The sequence below is a fragment of the Ixodes scapularis genome, unplaced genomic scaffold, assembly GCF_016920785.2.
Source record: "Ixodes scapularis isolate PalLabHiFi unplaced genomic scaffold, ASM1692078v2 PGA_scaffold9__187_contigs__length_104089568, whole genome shotgun sequence".
Lineage (NCBI taxonomy): Eukaryota > Metazoa > Arthropoda > Arachnida > Ixodida > Ixodidae > Ixodes > Ixodes scapularis.
Window position 1 is genome coordinate 31,021,690 of NW_024609884.1, and position 12,752 is coordinate 31,034,441.

Here is a 12,752-nt window from a genome sequence, read left to right on the forward strand (position 1 = left end):
TGCGGCTACAGTATTTAAGCGTTACAAACCAGTGGTAACATCTACCAGACCTATCGCGCAAGTAACTTGTTTTGTACTGCGCTGTTAAGGCTAGCGTAGCTTTCACAGCTCTGCAGCCCCGCAACGCTTGCGAGAGCACGTGACTTCGGCTTGCGTCTTATTCGCACATGCTTCCGAAACTACAGGTTTGGCAGGGTTGGAGTACTGCAAAAACGCTAGTCTTGATAGGTAGCACGAGATTTTTAACGCTGACTATAGTTTAAGGTAATTATACTTCGTGCGCCTCAGCCAATGATGTGGTAAAGTTGTTTATCCATTGTTTCCTATTAACTATGTGGCAATTTGATCGTGCTTGTACTACTCACACGATAGCTACATGCTCGTGCACTTCATGTGTCATCGCACGCACCGAGTATTGACCATAATTACCTATTTTAAACCGCGTATACTCATGTACTTACGAACGGGGCGTTCCAGCATACGTGTGGATGAACACGTGAGATTTCAGGCATAATAAAGTTACCTTCGCGCGCATTCTACACGGGCTTGCGCATAAGGGGCGGAAGCAATGACGCCATTTGAATACTGTACCTGACAAATTACTCTACTGAGGTGAAACTGAGCACCACTAAGAATTTCGCTAGACATAAGTACCGCGAATTCAATTTTGTGCATTGCAAGGTTAATTTCGTATTTCAGAAGCGTTTCCTCCGTTCGCCCCTAAGCTGACAGTGCGATGGGAGCTACGCAATTGCCGGACCGACCATGCCGCCTCCTTTTCATCACCTGAGCCTGCTCTCTGCGCGTCGATATGGGCGGGACCGTGACCACTTGGCGAAAGACCACCATGAATGATCCAACGAGCACGTAGCTTCCACCGCCCTCTCAGTTAAAAGGGGTACACGGATTATAGTATCGCAGTGCTGTTGAGTGAAAGCGAAATGCTTCAAAAGTAAGATGTTTTCTGGAAACAGGACTTTACTTTTTGAGACAAACATTGACCGACTAACATCCTGTCTTCAACTTAGCCGAACCTTCTCTGCCTCTGTGAATAAGAGGTATCTTCTTAATTTAACAGTTGTTATCACATATACCAGCCAAATTTCGGAGCGCTTTCATGACAACCAACCTGTCGGTGGCCAGACGACCAGTGCTTGACAGGATTACTGCATCCATGTTTACCAGTCTGGCTCCGTGGGAGTGAGCACTTTCCACTTTACCCCTGCTTCGTGTCAAGCTGAGTGATAGCTTTGGGCGACCTTCTGGCACCTTCCAAGGACGGTGTAACGGTCCTGGGACGACAGGGAGCAAGACAAACATACGTCTTATGAAGGGCGCAACAGCTCAAACTTCAAGGTCGCCTTGAGCCGTTCCGTCCTGAGCTGATGCTCCTGGCGCACAACGAAACATCCGAGTATTATCGCACCTTTAAATCTCTAAGTAGCAAGCGTTCGGCTTGGTTTACCGTGTCTACACAGTTGACCTTTTGCGAACCATTCACATGTCTGCCCACTTCCTTCCGTAAACATCGCTGCCCGGCTGCCTGCGAGTTCGGCTAAAATATTACTTCTTCGTCACGGAAGTAAGTAACCTGAGACGTGCGTAGGTTCATAATTGATATAGTCTGCGGGGCGTGTATTGGAGCTCGGGAAAATACAGAAACAATGTTTTTGAAGAGACGGCAACGACCACTTGTAAGTTGTACCCAAGCTGCTTTAGCACGTGGCAACTCAGTGTTTTGTTTTACTTGCAAGGCTTTAACTGAAGGCTGGTTCAGACATTTGCGTTGACTGAGCTGCGCTGCGTTTCACTACGACACAGTGCGCGACCCTCGGTTGCCACGGCAACGTGTAGTACCATTTCGTCGTGAGCAGTCGTTAGGCGGTCGGTCGTGCTCAAAGCGCAGACGCCTGAACAAGTCTTGGAAATAAAACCAGGCGAAGATTGCCCGGGAAGTTGTTCTTCTTACAATGAATCGGACGTGCCATCGTCCTATTACGCAGTTTCAGGCATGCTCGCTACGCTTGAGCGACTTGACTGTGCATTTCTCTACGCAGCAACAGTCCCCAAGGACTATTGCTCTGCCCCCGCTATGCCTGAGCGCATAACCGCTTGTTGACGCACCGGGCTCTCGAACACAAGGTAGAGTAACGCACTTGAACGACCTTGGCAACCGGTTGCATGTGGGTGCTGAGTCGAGTGACAAACCGTCGTCCGTCTTTGTCCCCGAGAGGGAGTCGTACACGGAACTAAAAGGCTGACTGTTTAATGTGCCAGCTCAGGCCCAAGAAGCATTACAAATACAATCTCTGACGCTCGTTTTATTTTGGTTGTCTGCGAATGCGCATTCGGACGAAAGCACCTCCAATCGCTTTCGTGCACTACATGAATTAGTGCACCGTTAAAAGCGGCTTCACCATTGGCAGAGTCACACGGCAGATGAAGCCTGCCTAAAATTAAATATTCCCATTAAAAAAAAAAAAAAAAGGGGGGGGGGGGAAGGAAAGCTTTTGCGACAGTTAAACTGTTTCACGAAGTCCATTCCGATGCACACGTTAGAAATTCTGCTCTGGGTAGAAATTTTAGATTTTGAAGTCGCCAGACATTACCTAGATTTCCCGAATAGATGCACACGTGTACTTCAGTGTATGAGCTCGGAGTGAGGTCGTCCCGGAGATCGTACACTGAAGAATCACTCCGCCTTTTGTACGGTTGGACTAGCCAAGGTGATCCACGAAAGGTCGTTGGCTGTAGACCCCCCCCCCCCCCCCCCCAGACACACACACACACACACACGCACACGCACGCGCACGCACACGCACACACACACACACACACACACACGCGCGCGCGCGCGCATACACAGTCTTTGAGAAAGCGTAGAAAATTACAAGGAACATGTGTCCGAACAATGAAAAAAAACCTAGCTGAGAGAAAGGGAAACCTTATGGCTTATGCCTATACGAAGCGGATGTTCGTGTAGAGGAATGCAGCCGTCGCGTTTCACTTCATTCAACGACGAAAATGCAAACGTGAACTAGTCAGTCCGCTAAGCTATCCGGATTTGCAATTTCTCGAACCTCAAAAGGCAGCAGCCAGCCTTAGAATCAAGCCGTCTTCCACTCATATATGCATGTTATGGATGGCTGGACATTCATGTGCCGCATCGACGCATCTGGCTTGTTCAGCGCAGAAGGTCGTAGTAAATGAAAACCAAACCTGCTGCAACTTTTCCAACCTTTACCTGCACGAACTGCTCGCTTCGCCCCCCCCCCCCCCCTCCCCCCTCTCCTCCTTTAGTTTGTCTTCATATATTAAGGTCGTTTTACGAGCTCCGCATCCGGACCAAAAACAGCAGTAATGCATGGTGACAACCAGGGATGGGCAGTATTTCAAATATCTGAAATACGTATTTCAAATACTTTGTGTATTTTGCATTTGTATTTAATTACAAATTGGGTAATGTATTTTACGTGTGTATTTAAATCCTAAAACGTGGGTATTTCAAATACAATTGTAATTAAATACAATTTTGTGGGCTAAAATACATCCCTCAAATTTATTGTCGCTGTCCAGAGCAGGAAGAAAACTACGTTCTGCACCGAATGCAGTGTCTCTCAAACAAGCACAAGCGTTTAGTGACTTTGTGATTACGGTGCTAGTCCAGGGCAAGAATAGTTACGAAATCGACGTTCACAGGCAGACTGGCTAAATAAGCGCCTGTGACAACTTGTGATGCTTTCCAGCCTGATTTCCATCCATTATTTCGCCTGGAACATTCTAAATGCGCGGGTTGTCCAGATTTTCGTAACTGGTGCGAATTGCAACAATAAAAAAATCTCTAGCTAATGCTGCGCGTCTTGGTCGTCTCGGTTCTTTGTTGGCCTATACCAAAATGTAATCGACAAAAAAAGCTGCTTAAAGCTCTGTACTTTTTTCACCTATTACGTCAAAACTGATTACATTTTTTTTGTGATTATGTTTATATTACGTTATTAGAGCCTCGCACACTAACTCCCCAGTGTGTAATGCAAAATTAAAATGAGACACCCAGAAACTCGTTGCAGGTGCCCTGAAGTCGCTGACGCAAATTTTGAGGAATGTATTTGGAAATGTATTTGGAGGGAGACCAAATACATTTGGTTGTATTTGTATCTTGTATTTAAATGCTTTTTGGAAATGTAATTAGATTTGTAATTAAATACATTTTTGACGAAGTATTTCGTATTTGTATTTCGATACATATTTGCATGTATTTTGCCCATTCCTGGTGACAACGTACAAGTTCTCCGCTCCGCGATGCGTTCTAACTACTAGCTTGCTTCAGACGAAGCAAGCGAATCCACGGGCTTCGTGTTTTCAGTAAATACCGATGAATCCCGATAAATAGCCACCAAAGTGGTTCTCTCGGAATCGGGGAAAACCGAAAAAAGCCCGATTCAGAGCTGTGCTGAATAGGAAAATGTCCGGTTTGAGGGAAGAAATTTTTATCGTTGGCATATCTTCTTTTTCTGAGTGTCTGTGTGAACCTGAACAGTATTCGTACTAACTGTAATTGAGGTACCTTCTTTCTTTGGGTGCTACGTCCCTTAAATTATGTTCTAGGTACAGGGATGACGTTTTTCAAGTGTTTGGGTCACGGACGGAAGATCCATGGACCGAAAGAAAAGAGGACACTGATGGGAGGGGGGGGGGGGGGGGCATTTGGTGTCACAAATTTATAGATATGGAGTTGTTTTACAACATTAGCCCCGATTAACCCCGATTTCTCGCCTGGCACTAGAAGCAAACACCGAAAAACACCGATTACGAGTAAATATTAAACCTCGAATAAAACAATAAAGCACCGCCCCCCCCCCCCCCCTTTTTTTTTTCAAGAAAAATAAACCCCGAAAACATAAAACCCTGGTTATAAGTAGCGTTTCATGTTTTAGGTATTTATTTTTCTTCAAATTCGGGGGTTATATATATTTATCGCAGTAAATTTTTTCTCCTTGAATGGGTGTTTTTTGCCTTCCAATTTCAATGCCAGAGAGAAATCGGTGTTTATCGGGCTTGAGTTGTGAAGCGGCTGCATAATTATTGGAGAAAATAGCATTATTTATAAGTTATAATATTTTCTCCAGTAAAGCGGGTAAAGATAAGAGACGGGAACGGGGCAAGGAATGTGGTTTAGATAGAAAGGAACAACCCCATTGAGAGTTTAGTGGCGCCTGTGTTTCGGGTCAAAAAGAAAAAGGTATACAATTTCTTCCCGTGAAGCTGGCGTTTATTTTTTTTTTTCTTCTTCTTCAAGGACAATTAAGATTTTTTTTTTTTTTAGGTTTTCATTGGTTCAGAGAAAAAAAATAAAAACTCGGAAGTTAATTTTCGGTATTTATCGGTATATACCGAAAACACGGAACTCTAGTTACAAGTAACCAGGACACACATACAGTCACTCAACGTTCGCGGAGTTCCAGTTCCGCATCTATTGAGCTACCCACCCTCATTCCAAGACAGCAGCGTAGACTTTCCATTTGGGGGGGGGGGGGGGGGGGGAAGGGGGGGGGGGCTTTCCGCGCAATTTTTTTTTTTTACTCAGGCAATTATAAGTAGTTTATTTTAGGGGGTACATTTTACAGAGTATGTATATCGCCATGGGTGTCCGTTGCTGTGTGAGTTATTTTGTATCACATGCCACTACTAGAAGCTCGTTACGTGGCACGTAAACAGCGTCTCGGTAAGGATCATGGCCCGGGGGGAGGGGGGGGGGGGGGGCTCTGCCCCCCGGATCTCACCAGAAGAAGCACAAGCCCCGATGCCCCCCCCCCGTAGTCTACGCCTATGTTCCAAGATATTAGTCGCGTAAACAAAAGGGCTCGTGACCGTATACTACCTGCCCCGAACTCTATTTCTGTAAACACTTAGCGATTCCAGCGACGCCCCGTGCTTCATCGACTCTTTGGCGGGACGATTCTGCGAGGCGGTCGTGTTCAGTGCAAGCCAATTTATTTTCCCTGTTTGGTTCTCTTCGCCAAATGAAGTTAGCCCACCACGGACAAACGTAAACTTCGCTCTTTGGCCCGGGAAACCCATCCAGGCCTCGATCCCACGGCAGGAAAGCGCACGCGCGGAGCCTTTCTTCGAAGGCGGGTCGGCAATTTCTCCTGTAATGTTCGGCGAGATATTAAGGGCAGGGAAGGAACCGCGCGCGCAGACCTCGAAGGAGCCGTCCGGCGGACGCCCGACCAGAAGGAAGCGGGCACGAAGAGCACGTGGCAGGAAACGGGAACAGGACGGCGCGCCGGTTTATTTTCCTAGTCTAGCCAATATCTATTTATTGCGCCCACTGCATTCGGAGGCAATGGATAACGAACGGCTCTATGAGGTGCCTAGATAGCGACCAGTGCCGCCCGATCCTGCTGTAGTGGACTGCCGCGCGAACATCGAGATAGACTGCTATCACGCGTGCGAAAGGAAAACTATACTCCGCGACAACTTTTCTTGGCAATGCAGTGGAAGGTACAGGCCCGCGTCCCCACTCCCATTTTGAGTGTGCGTGGGCTCTCCTCCTCTCCCCGGAAATGGGTGGAGGAGGAGAGCCTGCGTACACTCAAAATGGGAGAGGGGAAACGGGCCTGTACCTTTCACTGCATTGCCAAGAAAAGTTGTCGCGGAGTTATAGGAATTTCGACGCATATATAGGGTGTTTTTTTTTTGTTTTAAGCTTAACAGAATTTTTATAAAACAAACCATTAAAGCTAGGTTAATGCGGTCTGCGCATGTGAGTTATACGACCAGGGGGACATAGTATAGGTGACTAATCGTAACGATCAATAGGCTAATTAGTTAACATTCGGTAATTAACTTTTTAATTAATGAAAATAGACATAAACTTCCAATCAGAAACTCGCTCAGCGTCATTGAAAACCACTAAATCAGCAATTTTCAGAAAGACTTTGAAGGCGTGAGAAGCGTAGTAGCGCACTAAAGTTACCGCTCGTGGAGCAGGTACAAGGCTGGGGCTAGATAAGAGACGGAAAAATTGCGCGGGCGCCTTACCGCAACCGTTCGGCGTTAGTTTTTTACGTGCTCCACAAGTGCTAAATTTAGTGCGCTACTAAGCTTCTCACGCGCTGAAAGTTTTACTGAAAATGACTGATTTAGTGGTTTTCGATGACGCTGAGCAAGTTTCTAATTGGGACTATATGTCTATTTTCTTTAATTAAAAAGTACATTAACGAATTTTAACTAATTAGCCGACTGATCGTTACGATTAGCCTCCTATATTATGTCCCCCTGGCCATATAACTCACCTGCGCAGACCGCATTAATCTAGCTTTCATGTTTATTTTTTTTTAAATTCTGTTAAGCTTAAAAAAACACCCTGTATATATATATATATATAAGTCAAAGATCCGTACTTTGAGAGTTGCTATGCTAGGAAGTTTATTGAATATATTACGACAGTTTCGCCGAGAGGCTCGGCTTCGTCAGAAGATGGTATATATAAATAAATAAATACACACACACACACACGCACATATATATATATATATATATATATATATATATATATATATATATATATATATATCATCTTCCAAGATGGTTTTTGTTTTGTTTGAATACCTCGGAGAAAATAAAAGATCAAGAAAAAAAAAAAAAAGAATCAGTGCCCGTCAAAAAAATGTAAGACACACTTCAAGAATGCCTGGAAGTGGGGCCGGCAAACCATCCTCAGCGTGCACGGTTGATCCCTTCGCCTTTCCTAATGAACTGCTTGATTTTTTCTTATGTCTGTGTTCTTCGCGACTCGAAGAGCCAATAACAAAGGTATCGACTTGAAACCACAACCATCAATCGACCAATTCTCTCGTTCCGTAACTTAGCTGGAGATGTTGTGTAAACAAAAAAAATACGGTTTTTACAGCGGAGCTGTTAAGGGCTAGTTTCCCCAGGATCGTGTCCCCCGCAAAGAAATGAAGACACCGAACTCTGGACACCTACCGCCATCTATGAGCGACGGCGGCAAGCCACGTATCTGGTCGCCGCCGTCGCTCATAGATGGCGGCAGCCTTTCCACTCTGGCTTGCCGACTTGCGGCCGGCCATCACTTTCTATTGTACAGTTCCGCTGGTCTTTATTCTTCACCAAATCGGAAAGGCTGAAAGTTTTTTCTACTTTTTTTAACAGAGTAACTAAGGATGGTTTGGGAACGCATCACAGGCCTGGTGGAAATTTAATCCAAGTGCAGGTTTTGACTGCATTAGTGGCAAGATATTTTTGTGCCGCCCTCCTATTAGCGGCGAGATGCTTTGGTGGCGCCCTCCCACGGTTCCCTCTCGTGACGTCATTACCTTGCTGACAACAAGTTCGATGGTGTTTGCAATTAGTATGGAGGAAGCTTGAAATCATCACTCTCTCAAAGCGACACTGCCAACACCGTCAAAATTCAAGCTCTTACATTCCTCTTATTTTCGTCAATGAGAAATCCTTTGCTGACGTCATAATCAGCATTCGACCAATCGTGGAAGTCCGACCACAGCGACGCTTTCGATCGCGCACGTCGCCAATACTGGCCGTCGACGTCTAACCGTGTCGCCAGGGATCTCATCGCAATTCATTCGATCGGCCGCTGACACCGTGCAAACTGTTTCACCTTTATCGTTGCCGACCACTGCCTCGAGCTTCACCGCATCGGATGTTACCTCACAGACACACTTTCTCCACTTGTATAAAGCCGGGGTCACGCTGGTCATCCATCACACAAAAGACAGTCTGTACACACGTGTCACCTCAATATCCGTAGTTCGAATGCCGTGTGCCAAGTTTCTCCTTGGACTTATTGCCATGCGGCATTCGAAGCACGGATCTCGCGTTCGAAACTGTGTACAGACTGCCTTTTGTATGGTGTATAAACAGTGTGACCCCGGCTGAAGGTAACATGAACCTTTGCCGAAGGTCAATTTCTAATACATCTGAAAGAATAAACAAAGGAACGGACAAGACATCTTTCGTCTCGTTTCCGTCGAATTTCTATTCTTAAATAAAACAAAACATTTCAAATCGGATAGCTCTCAGGGTAAGATCCCTCAAAACACGTTTACTCTCTTTCCCTGACCCACTTGGTTTACATATTCATACTTATTATGTAAACCATTTGGCAGGGAAGAGAGTAAACGTGTAAGCTAATAATAACACATCTCAACCTCAAAAAGATGTAAAATAAAAAAAAGTATGAGCGAGACAGAATAAGAATTAGTGGCAATAACATATAAAACGTGAACACCTCTCAATGGCGTGGCGAGTGCAGAACAGCGTCATTGCCCATACCGGGAGTTTCGCTATTCAGGATGGCGAGGGGAAGGGGCAATGCATTCATAGACACCAACGAGTGAAATTCTTCTCTATCAAGCATGCGATGTTTCGATGGGGCTGTCTTAATGTGGATATTATTACCACTCAATATTGTGACATGCAATGCTAAGTATTCTAATTCAACGGTACCGACAACTCACACTCGGTCATCATCATTGCCTAAGGATTATAGTTGTAATATTAGTATAAACTTGGTGTGTCGCACCGGTAGGTGCACGTCTGAGGTATCAGTATCAGCACACATGGACACCTTTATGAGAGTCAGGAATGAGCCACGGAAACGACATGTCTTCTTTGCAACAGGGCTCCCATTTAACTCTTCATGCACTGCATACGTGCATTGGAAATTTTGGAATGAATTAATAAATATAATTTGCCTTTCTTTTTAACATAATGGAGATATAATGGTTATTTTTTAATGTTCTTTTCCAACGCATATTACTGAATGATGTGACGAAAACAACTCAGTGGCTTTTCCTGTACATCGAAAGACGAATACTTTGCCAACCTACAATGGGCACTTCTTTGACCATACATGGTCGGCTTATTCTTTCAAAGCATGTAGGCCGCATATGGCGGTGCGACTGCGATCTGGAAATGTGATTCACGCGTCGAAGACCGCACGCAGGAATTCAGTTCGCGAACACGGCTTGGTATATCGGAGTCCCGGTATAGCTTAAGAATTTCCGTTGAATACCATGTTTCTCTATGAAGCATTCGCTTTCTTATACATGCACACAGGCCAGCGATCCTGCGGGGACAAACTCCTTCGGGGGTGACGTGAGGTAATGGCCCGCCCCGTAAAACGTACGACACAAAAAAAAAAGAAAAATAGAACGAAACCGGGCGCCGAAAAGCTGTCACTCCGTGAAGCGACAGCGGTTCCCGGAAACGTCACTCTGGGCAGGCGTCTCGAGAACGTAACAGCGACGACCAGGCCATAAATATCCGGCGGCGGGAGATTTGGACTTCTTGATCAACCGGAGAGCCCGTCTGTGCGCGCTCATTTTTCTAGGTTACTCTTACACTTGCCCGGCTTTTGCTTTCAGCAGAGCCGAACCCGGAACTCACGTAACTCTCGCGTTCGTGACTGCAAAAGAGCTTTGGAGTGGCAGCAACGGAGTCGGTAGGGCCGCGGAAACAAAACAGAATGGCGATTTCTAGGAGATGCGCGTACGAGGCCAAGTTACGTGGACGTCTTCGTATCTATTTTATGTCGGTGCTGCTAAAGTGTCCAGGCCGGACAACTGCTCCGGTCTTTGCGAGGAGCCGGTGGTACTCAGTTCTGCTCAGCTAAACGCGAATGACAACCCTGTTTTCCGCGGCGGGTTCTCCGGCAAGCATTATTCGAGCTCCAAAGGCGGCGTCACTGAAAAACAAAAACAGGAGCAGGAAGACGTGTCCCGTGTGGACATGTCCACCTGCCCGCCATCTCAGCCACGGTATGGTTCCGGCAGATATCAGCTCTCCTGGTTTCATTCAGTTTACCAGGGTTCCGATTACCCGGAATCATTGAGATCACACCACACGTGACAGGCTACGACTGCGATCGATTCGTATCGCGTTCACCGGTACGCGTGTCTTTCACCTTTAGCAACGCACCGCACAAATTCACACAGCAGCTGCACGGGTTGCTCGGGCAGTTGCTGAAGATTTTGCGAGAGCGTAGGCCTTGCACGGGCTTACCTGTGTCACCGTGGCTTGGCCGGCGGCTGGCGCATCCGCACGCGCGCTGTCGAGACGCTTGAGACGCCGGCCCGCATGGACAGGCGACAAAACGCCAGGTTCCGCGACGTTGCTGCTATCCTCGGCGCTCTCGGCACACTGTCTGTTGCGCGCTGCGTGCCGCGTGCCGCTACGCAACTCGAGCAAAAAAGCGGTACTTGGACGAACGAGGGTCGAGAAAGCGAACGCGAAGACGCTGACTGTAGCCACCGGGTGGGGGGCTGGGGGGAATGAAAAGGGTGGGGGTGAGGGAAGGGGGGGGGGGGGGGGGGTTTCCTTTCCGCCTACGTCATAGACCACGTGTGCCGCCCTTTCCTTTCCCCTCTTTCACCTCCTTAAAGAGGCCACTTTCCGCGCGGAGGAGCGCAGGAACGGCCGAGGAATCTCTCGCTGCCTCGGGATGGGCGTCGTTCCTCTCCGGGCTCGCTGGATGCCTCGCCAGCTCTCCCCCTTCCCTTTCCTCTTCGAAAATTTGCAAGGAAATGTTTTGGGTCCGCATCGCCGCTGGCGAGCTTGGAGAGAAAAAAGGCCCTACTGGGAAACCAGAGGGAAAGGGGGGGGGGGGGGGGGGGAGAACTGGGGGCCCACTTAGCGTTTGGGGGTTGTCGGCCTTGCTCTTTGTTTACCCGTTTTCTTCCCCGTCCCCAATGGATAAGTGGCGTGGAAAGGAAACGCGAATTGGGGGGGGGGGGGGGGGGGGGGGGGGGGGGGCGAGCATGTGTCACCGAAGCTTCGGTCTCTGGAAGCTATGTCAAGGCGACACTCGAAACCTTGAGGTCGCTGGCGGGAGTCACGACGACTTTCACCTGGGCCAACCCCGTTTCGTCGTGACATCCCTTCCCCCCCCCCCCCCCCCCCCCCCGGCTCCTTTTTGTGTATGTGGACTGTGCACTCCTATGATTGTTTTTCTGGTTTTCGTTATGGGTTATAATTATACTGTGGCCGCGGTTACAGAGGAGAGAATGGATAGGGCACGCATGTCACGGGATGGACACTACCCTAGAAGTAATTTAGTACAATACGAGGTCAGGGGGTCATAAAAGCAGCCAGAATTATTTTCTAGGCAACGAATTCCTTGTAGTGCAAGTTTTCCCCGCTAGAAGCGTTTTTTAGGCACCTGTCTGCTGCATCACTGCAGCAGTCAGCGTTCTTATGAGACATTGCGTTCTGCTTTAGTTTTTGTGATGACTTATTTATACAAACAACGTGCGGCGGTGAAATTTTGTTTCCTGTTGAAAAATGCGGCGGAAACGGTCGTTATATTACAGTCGGCTTATAAGGAAGCTGCTCCGAGTAAAACACAACTTTGCGAATCTTTTTTTTTTTTTTTATCAAGGTGAAATATTTATTGACAATTAACCTCGTTCCTGGCGTCCTTCGACCAGCAAGAGACTGTGGCAAGAGTTCGTCAAGCCGTCTTTGATAACCGTCATCGGTCCATTCATGAACTTCTGGGGTTGACTGAGTGTCGTGGAGTTCCTGACAGCCGGATTTTATCGGAGGTTTTATACATGATACGAGTTGCAGCAAAATTTGTTCCTCACATCGTTAGATTGATGTACGTCTGCCCACACCGCGCTGAGTGTTCAGCAGTTTTTGACAAAAGACGGGCATGACCCCCCATACACCACCCTCCCTGTTTTTAATCGACCTCACCTCGTGTT

General features: G+C 47.2%; 1 protein-coding gene across 1 annotated transcript in view; it reads right to left on the reverse strand.

The window, feature by feature from the left end:
- LOC8024298 overlaps positions 1-11,296 on the reverse strand; it is a 66,258-nt gene extending 54,962 nt beyond the window's left edge. The window contains exon 1 of the mRNA XM_029968479.4: positions 11,050-11,296. The gene's annotated coding sequence lies outside the window, so the exon portion shown is untranslated. The remainder of the gene's footprint in view (positions 1-11,049) is intronic.
- Positions 11,297-12,752: the final 1,456 nt, after the last annotated feature.